The following is an 8,013-nucleotide window of genomic DNA, read 5'->3' as shown; positions in this document are numbered from 1 at the left end:
GGTAATAAAGTGCTTATCCCATGTATAACTTTAAACATTTAAAAGCACAGAAATGAACAGATCTTTTGTAAAAGAGTAGAAATAAATGAGGAGAACATGAATGATGTTTTTAATCCTTCAATTCTAATAGAAAAAACCTTCAAATACACACATGTTGAGACATGTACTCAACATAAACAGAGAAACAAGAAGAAGAATACAAATAAATGCATAACAACAATAAGAAATATGAAATAGAGCTGGAATAAATCAACTTCAGTAATATGTCATTATAATGAGAAACACTTACGTTCTTCTTCTTTACAGAGTTCTCCATGAAGTTAGAAAGTTATTAGTTTTAGTCTTTAAAAGTTATAGTTTAAGTCTAATATATTCTTTAACTTCACAAACATCGAGTGAAACTTCTATGATAATATAATAATATATTATAATATAATTGTATCTAAGACTTCAGAGTTGTGTTGGATTTGTACAGTGTTGACAATCTCTAGATATGAACTGCTCCATCTTCCACTCGTCTCTCCAGCAGGAGGACCAGTTGATCTGAGCTAATACAAGCTGAGCCTGCAGGTCGGTCCCAGGCAAACAATTACCAATAACTACATTTGATTCTGTGGTGAAGCTCCATAAATATACTTCACACTGTGCAGCTGCTCCTCTTTCACCTTGCTGTCTTCCTCGGGCAGGTTTGTTCACACATCCAGTTTGATGGAGTCCTCTGAAGGACAACAAGAGAAAGAACTCAATGAAAACTTGAATGAAGCTGAGAAACATTAGCAGACAACATTCTGGAATATTTTATAAATAGAATATATATTTTATATATCAAACAGAAACACAATTGAAAGTAGTTTGTGTACGATGAGGGCATCTCATTTTAAGATCAGATGTTCATGTAATATCTGGATGAATGGAGGATATGCTGCAATACTCACATGTTGTGTGTTTCTCAGCTGTGATCCACTCGTCATCGATCCTGTAGGAACACAATCCCAAAAGTTATGTCTCAGGTTTAAATAACAGTTTGTTGTTAGAGTCAGCCCGCTTCAGAGTCCTGACACGAGCCGACTGATGGAACGCTTTACATGGACATCATATCTTCTGTGCAAACACTACAACTGACTGCAGACAGCTCTGAGCCTGCATTACAGGAAGTAACTCGTCTTTAGTCTGGATCCAAGAACCAAACACACTACCTGTCTCACTCTTCTGTGAAATCACAAGTTCCAAAGTTACAACTTGTAACATGTTGCTTGGCTTTGCATTGTCAGCTTGTGTTTTATTGTTAGTGGAAGAATGAAAGAAAAGAAACACGAGATGAAAGAACAGGAGAACCTGCAGGCAATGAGTGAAATCACTGATTAGTTCTGCTAAGCTAGGCTACAAGTGGAAGGTAGAACTGGGGGATTCCCCAACGTGAGTAACACATTAACCCCCCTGTTAGTACAATACTGCTGAACCAGCAGAGACTGAGTCGGACCCTGACTGACCTGAGAGTCTCCAGTCTGCAGTCTGGACTCTTCAGAAGGTCACGCAGCAGCTTCACTGATGAATCCTGCAGCTCGGTGTTCCCTCAGGTCCAGCTCTCTCAGGAAGGGGGGGGTTGGACTTCAGAGCTGAGACCAGAGAAGCCCAGCTGATCTCTGACAGACTGCAGCCCCCCAATCTGAATAAAGAAAACATGATGTGGATACAAATCCATTTATAATCCAATCAGATGTGTTCAGGTTTAAATGTGTGGCTCAACATTACTACGTCCTAATCCATGAATTGGAGTGACGCTGTCATTCTGTTATTGTGCTCATCATAACATCAGCTTCTACTTTATTATCTGTGGAAACACATTGAAATGAATGGAAACAAAGAATTCTTTGTGCTTGAGAAAGTAAACTTCATCAGTGTACACTAATATTAGTTCAGATGACCTTCTGTATACAGATGTGAGCGTTTACCACACGTGAACATAAATGTACTTTAATAACTAACAGTGGACATTTGCTACAGCTGCTTTAACAAACACTCGTCTTCTGTGACTGCACACTCAATTTAGTGCAAGAAAAGTCAAAATATGAACAAAAGGAAAGTTACGACTTTATGATGTAAATTATTTATGAACATAAATTATGTTCAATAATTATTAAACATGTTGGATCTACAGTAGTACCAGAGAGTCAGTGAACTGACCTGAGAGTCTCCAGTCTGCAGTCTGGACTCTCCAGAAGGTCACACAGCAGCTTCACTGATGAATCCTGCAGCTTGATGTTCCACGGGTACAGGTTGTACAGGCGCAGCTCTCTCAGGAGGGGGGGGTTGGACTTCAGAGCTGAGAACAGAGGAGCCCAGCTGATCTCTGACAGCCTGCCGACCTTCAATCTGAATAAAGAAAACATGATGTAACTTCAGAAAACAATGTTGCTGCTTGAGTTAGTTCAAGGTGTAACATTGAATGTGTAAAGGTGTGTATTTTTGAAAAGCCTGAGATCAGACAGACGGTGTTACCACGGGAACAAGAGGAAGCTCCTCTGATAAATGTGTTTCATGTTCTTTACACAATTAGTGGAAAAGTGAAAGATTAAAGAATATTGTTGGAGAAAAACTGTCTTTAACCGATAGATTTCATCAAACTTAACAAAGTGGGGTTTGTTTATGAAACGGGAAGACTCTGAAGAATGTGTAGCAAAGGGAGTAAACCAGCTGAAGGGCCACAGGGGCCCATTGTGGATCTCATGCTTTCAACATGTGGCTCTGATCCTTTCAAACATCTACAAGAATGGTGATGAACGTGGTTTCAGGAGGTCGTTAAGTACGGCACAGATACAGACACTAGGCATGATCTCCAATGTTATTTATACTATTTTAATTCTGTTATTTATATTATTTTAATTGACTTCACACTCATTTACATCAACACTGTGATTATTGTGCTGTAAATGCTCTGTCTCATCTTCTACTAAGTTTGATGTTTCTGCTGTGAAGCACTTTGGGCTGTAATTCTTGTATGAAAGGTGCTCTACAAATAAAGCTTATTATTATTATTATTATTATTATTATTATTATTAAGGTTTAATAATCTGTTCAGAGCTGAAGAAGTTTAGAGGTCACTGTCAGCAATGATACAAATGTGTTGGTAATCAAAGCTCAAAGTCTCTGCAGCCTGTTTCTCTCTGTCATCAGATGTTTAACAACCTCCTTCATATCTCTCACACACCTCAGTACTGACATCTTCTTCACTGACTCATGGAGCACAATGTGAGTCTGTGGAAGCTCAACAACTGTCCCGTCAAACATTTACTTTCTCTACTTTACGTCATTCTCCACAATATTCAGACATTAGAAAAATAAAGAAGACAATAATAATAATTACAACGTCTTCACCTGTCTGCAAATTGTGCCAATTATATTTACTACACGAGCTACAGTCAGTAAACTGACCTCAGCGTCTCCAGTCTACAGTTTGGACTCTGCAGTCCAGCACACAGCGGCTTCACTGCTGAATCATCCAGTGATGTTATATACAGGTGCAGCTCTCTCAGGTGGGAGGGGTTGGACTTCAGAGCTGAGGCCACGACTTCACAATCAGTCTCTGAGATGTAACATTCATAAAGTCTGTCAGGACACATATATTACAAAATGTGTTATTATGAAAGAGGAAACATTCATTTATTTCATGCATTTGATGACAAAACATTTGCTGTTAGACATTTTAATATCTTTACTGAGTTTAATATATGCATTGTCCCCCCCCCCCAGGATACTCGGGAGATGCCCACAGGATACTGAACCTCTATTAGAAAGATTGAGGCCTACATGAAAGGGGGAGAAGTTACAAATGGAATCCGGGGCGAGGACGGCAGCAAAGAGCACGATGGATTCATGAGCAGGTAATCTAAAGTGATTCTTACACACATCTGCAGTTTCCCAGTTATATTTAGATGTTCTTTAGTGTTGTTGGATTATAAACGGCGTAAGGAATTCTTTGTGTGTTGTAACTGCGTCTGAACTCCCCTGTCTCTGCTCTGGCATCTTCAGAACACGAGGCAGGACAAGCCGCTGTGACATCAGTGGTTCATCTGATCTCACTGTGTTTGACATGAAACAATAACTCTCATCACTTATCACCTGCAGACTTGTAATATGTGTTTAATGTTGCAGATGAAGGGAGAGAGTAGTGCTGCAGTTACATTGAGGCTTCCATAATGTCCACAGTGTGTCAGTGTGATCTGATCCTAGGTCTGTCTCTGCTAGCTACCTTCTGCTGTCACTGACTGTTGACAAACGCAACAGAAAGGAAACAAATCATTGAAAGTATCAGAGATGTACAGAAATAAATGTTAATATAAAGACTCAGGTATTACCTGTGTGTCTGATGTAATGATGAAGAAACTGCTAGAATGTAACAACAACTTCTCTGCATTCACTCAGAACTGTAAAATGTGATGAAACCTCGAGCACCTCTAAAGTCTTTAGTTTGACAAGGTCTGCATGTCGCCTCCATCCCCCAAAGGAATGTAATGAGAGGAAGAAACTGTCAAGTGTAACAATTATTACAAATAAATAGAAATGTGTTCATGAACTTCACAGATAGAAGCTGAAAACACTTGTTTTGCTCTCACAGCGTTTGAAACAGCTCAAGAACATCTGAAACTAAATAATGAAATAAAAAGTGGATATATTTATTAAATAAAATGAATTTTCTCGTGTATATTTGAAGAACTAAACTTCTAATCTACTCTGATTTATAAAGTTAATCACATCTGGACTTACACAGCCTTTCTGCAGTTCCTCACAGCTGGAATCAGTCTCCGTCGTCCCTCCTCTGACGTGTTGTACTTCTTCAGGTCCAACTCATCCAGAACCTCCTCTGACATCTGCAGCATGTGAGCCAGAGCTGAGCAGTGGATCTCAGAGAGTTTCTTCTCTGATCTGTTCTCTGACTGCAGGAACTCTTGGATCTCCTGATGTACTGAGTGGTCCTTCATCTCTGTCAGACAGTGGAAGATGTTGATGCTTCTGTCAGCAGAGGTATCGTCACTGTTCATCTCCTTCAGGGTGTTGATGGCTCTCTGGATCATTTCTGGACTGTTGTGTGTCTGACCCAGCAGGCCTCCTAAGAGTCTCTGGTTGGACTCCAGAGAGAGGCCGTGGAGAAAGCGGACAAACAGGTCCAGGTGGCCATTCTTACTTCTGAGGGATTTCTGCATGGCTTCAGACAGGAAGACATCCAGGGATGAGTTCTTCTTCCAGTCACTCCCCAGGAAGTCCTCCAGTACCTCTGTGTTCCTCTTGCTGTAACAGTGGAACAGGTAGACTGCAGCCAGAAACTCCTGAATGCTCAGATGAACAAAGCAGTAGACTGTTTTCTGGAAGATCACACTCTCTCTTTTGAAGATCTCTGTACAAACTCCTGAGTACACCAAGGCCTCCGTGGCATCAAGACCACACTGCTCCAGGTCTTCTTGGTAGAACATGATGTTTCCTTTCTCCAGATGTTCAAACGCCAGCCTCCCCAGCTTCAGAAGAAGTTTCCCGTCAGCCTTCGTCAGCTCCCGTGGACTCGTCTCATGTCCCTCATCATACTTCTGCTTCTTCCTCTTGGTCTGAACCAGCAGGAAGTGTGAGTACATGTCAGTGAGGGTCTGGGGCAGCTCTCCTCTCTGGTCTGTAGTCAACATGTGGTCCAGAACTGTAGCAGTGATCCAGCAGAAGACGGGGATCAGACACATGATGTGGAGGCTCCTGGATGTCTTGATGTGAGAGATGATTCTGCCGGACCGTTCTTCATCACTGAATCTCCTCCTGAAGTACTCCTCCTTCTGGACGTCAGTGAAGCCTCGTACTTCTGTTACCCTGTCCACACGTGCAGGAGGGATCTGATTGGTTGCTGCAGGTCGGGAAGTTATCCAGACGAGAGCCGAGGGAAGCAGATTCCCGCTGATGAGGTTTGTCAACAGCACGTTGACTGATGACTGCTGTGTGACATCAGACACAACCTCATTGTTGTGGAAATCCAGTGAAGGTCTGCTTTCATCCAGGCCGTCAAGATGAACAAAACGTTACAGACAGCGAGCGTCTCTGCTGTGACCTTCTGTAAGGTTGGATGGAAAACATGGAGCAGCCTGAGAAGACTGTACTGCTCAGCTTTGATCAAGTTCAGCTCCCTGAACGAAAGCAGAATCACCAGACTGACATCTTGGTTTTCCAAACCCTCTGCCCAGTCCAGAGTGAACTTCTGCACGGAGAAGGTTTTTCCAACGCCAGCGACGCCGACCGTCAGAGCGACTCTGATGTGTACCTGTTGGTCAGGTGAGGCTTTAAAGATGTCGTGGCACTTGATTGGAGCGTCACGGAGGATCTTTTTCTTGGAAGCTGTCTCAAGCTGCTTCACCTCATGTTGAGTATTAACCTCTTCACTCAGTCCCTCTGTGATGTAGAGCTCAGTGTAGATCCTGTTGAGGAGGGTTTTACTCACTGTTTCTTCACTTCCTTCAGTCACACATTCACATCTCCTCTTCAGACTGATCCTATGTTCATCTAAAAACCTCCTGCAGACCTCTATCTGCTGAAAGAGAAGACACATGTGAGATTAATAAATATATATAACAGATCATAATGTGCTGTACAAACAAATGAAGCAGGAAGAATCCTGTTTTCAGACATGAAGACAGCAGCAGACAGATGTACAGTCTTACTGTGTGCACAGCTGGTAGAGACTGGATCCTTCAGGACGTCCTGACACAAAGCACAGCTGGACCGCTGCTCCTCCACAGAAACAGGAGTTTTGCTCTTCTTTCTGTGGAGATGAACACGTTCTTTATAACACATCACAATAGTGCTGGCTGATGTTCACTGATTGGTACAATCCAAGGTGGCAAATTCTACTTTGGTATTTTGAAAAGGTCTATATCTCCAACATGATAATTGTTCCAAAGTCTTTAGTCCCAGTTATCAACCTCCAATGACTGTTGACCCAAACAATGGAAATTAATTTGACCAGAACATGTCATACTAAGAAATGAAGAATTCTGCTTCTTTCATTCACTTAACCAATGATCATCATCATCATCATCATCATCATCATCATCATCATCATCACAACATAAAGATCTAAAGCAGACAGACAGCTGGAGACACTGCTCTCAGTCTGTTCAGAAAACAATGTTGCTGCTTGAGATTAGTTCAAGGTGTAACATTGAATGTGTAAAGGTGTGTATTTTGAAAGCCTGAGATCAGACAGACGGTGTTACCACGGGAACAAGAGGAAGCTCCTCTGATAAATGTGTTTCATGTTCTTACACAATTAGTGGAAAAGTGAAAGATTAAAGAATATTGTTGGAGAAAAACTGTCTTTAACCGATAGATTTCATCAAACTTAACAAAGTGGGGTTTGTTTATGAAACGGGAAGACTCTGAAGAATGTTGTAGCAAAGGGAGTAAACCAGCTGAAGGGCCACAGGGGCCCATTGTGGATCTCATGCTTTCAACATGTGGCTCTGATCCTTTCAAACATCTACAAGAATGGTGATGAACGTGGTTTCAGGAGGTCGTTAAGTACGGCACAGATACTAGGCATGATCTCCAGTGTTATTTATACTATTTTAATTCTGTTCTTTATATTATTTTAATTGACTTCACACTCATTTACATCAACACTGTGATTATTGTGCTGTAAATGCTCTGTCTCATCTTCTACTAAGTTTGATGTTTTTGCTGTGAAGCACTTTGGGCTGTAGTTCTTGTATGAAAGGTGCTCTACAAATAAAGCTTATTATTATTATTATTATTATTATTATTATTATTAAGGTTTAATAATCTGTTCAGAGCTGAAGAAGTTTAGAGGTCACTGTCAGCAATGATACAAATGTGTTGGTAATCAAAGCTCAAAGTCTCTGCAGCCTGTTTCTCTGTGTCATCAGATGTTTAACAACCTCCTTCATATCTCTCACACACCTCAGTACTGACATCTTCTTCACTGACTCATGGAGCACAATGTGAGTCTGTGGAAGCTCAACAACT

General features: G+C 41.2%; 1 pseudogene; it reads right to left on the bottom strand.

Moving 5' to 3' along the window:
- Positions 1–1,108: 1,108 nt before the first annotated feature.
- Positions 1,109–6,529, bottom strand: LOC115005556 (protein NLRC3-like; annotated as a pseudogene).
- Between the last annotated feature and the right edge of the window lie 1,484 nt (positions 6,530–8,013).

The sequence above is a fragment of the Cottoperca gobio genome, unplaced genomic scaffold (assembly GCF_900634415.1).
Source record: "Cottoperca gobio unplaced genomic scaffold, fCotGob3.1 fCotGob3_319arrow_ctg1, whole genome shotgun sequence".
NCBI lineage: Eukaryota > Metazoa > Chordata > Actinopteri > Perciformes > Bovichtidae > Cottoperca > Cottoperca gobio.
Note: the sequence above shows the minus strand (reverse complement) of the source record. Positions and strands in the feature narration are given on the sequence as shown.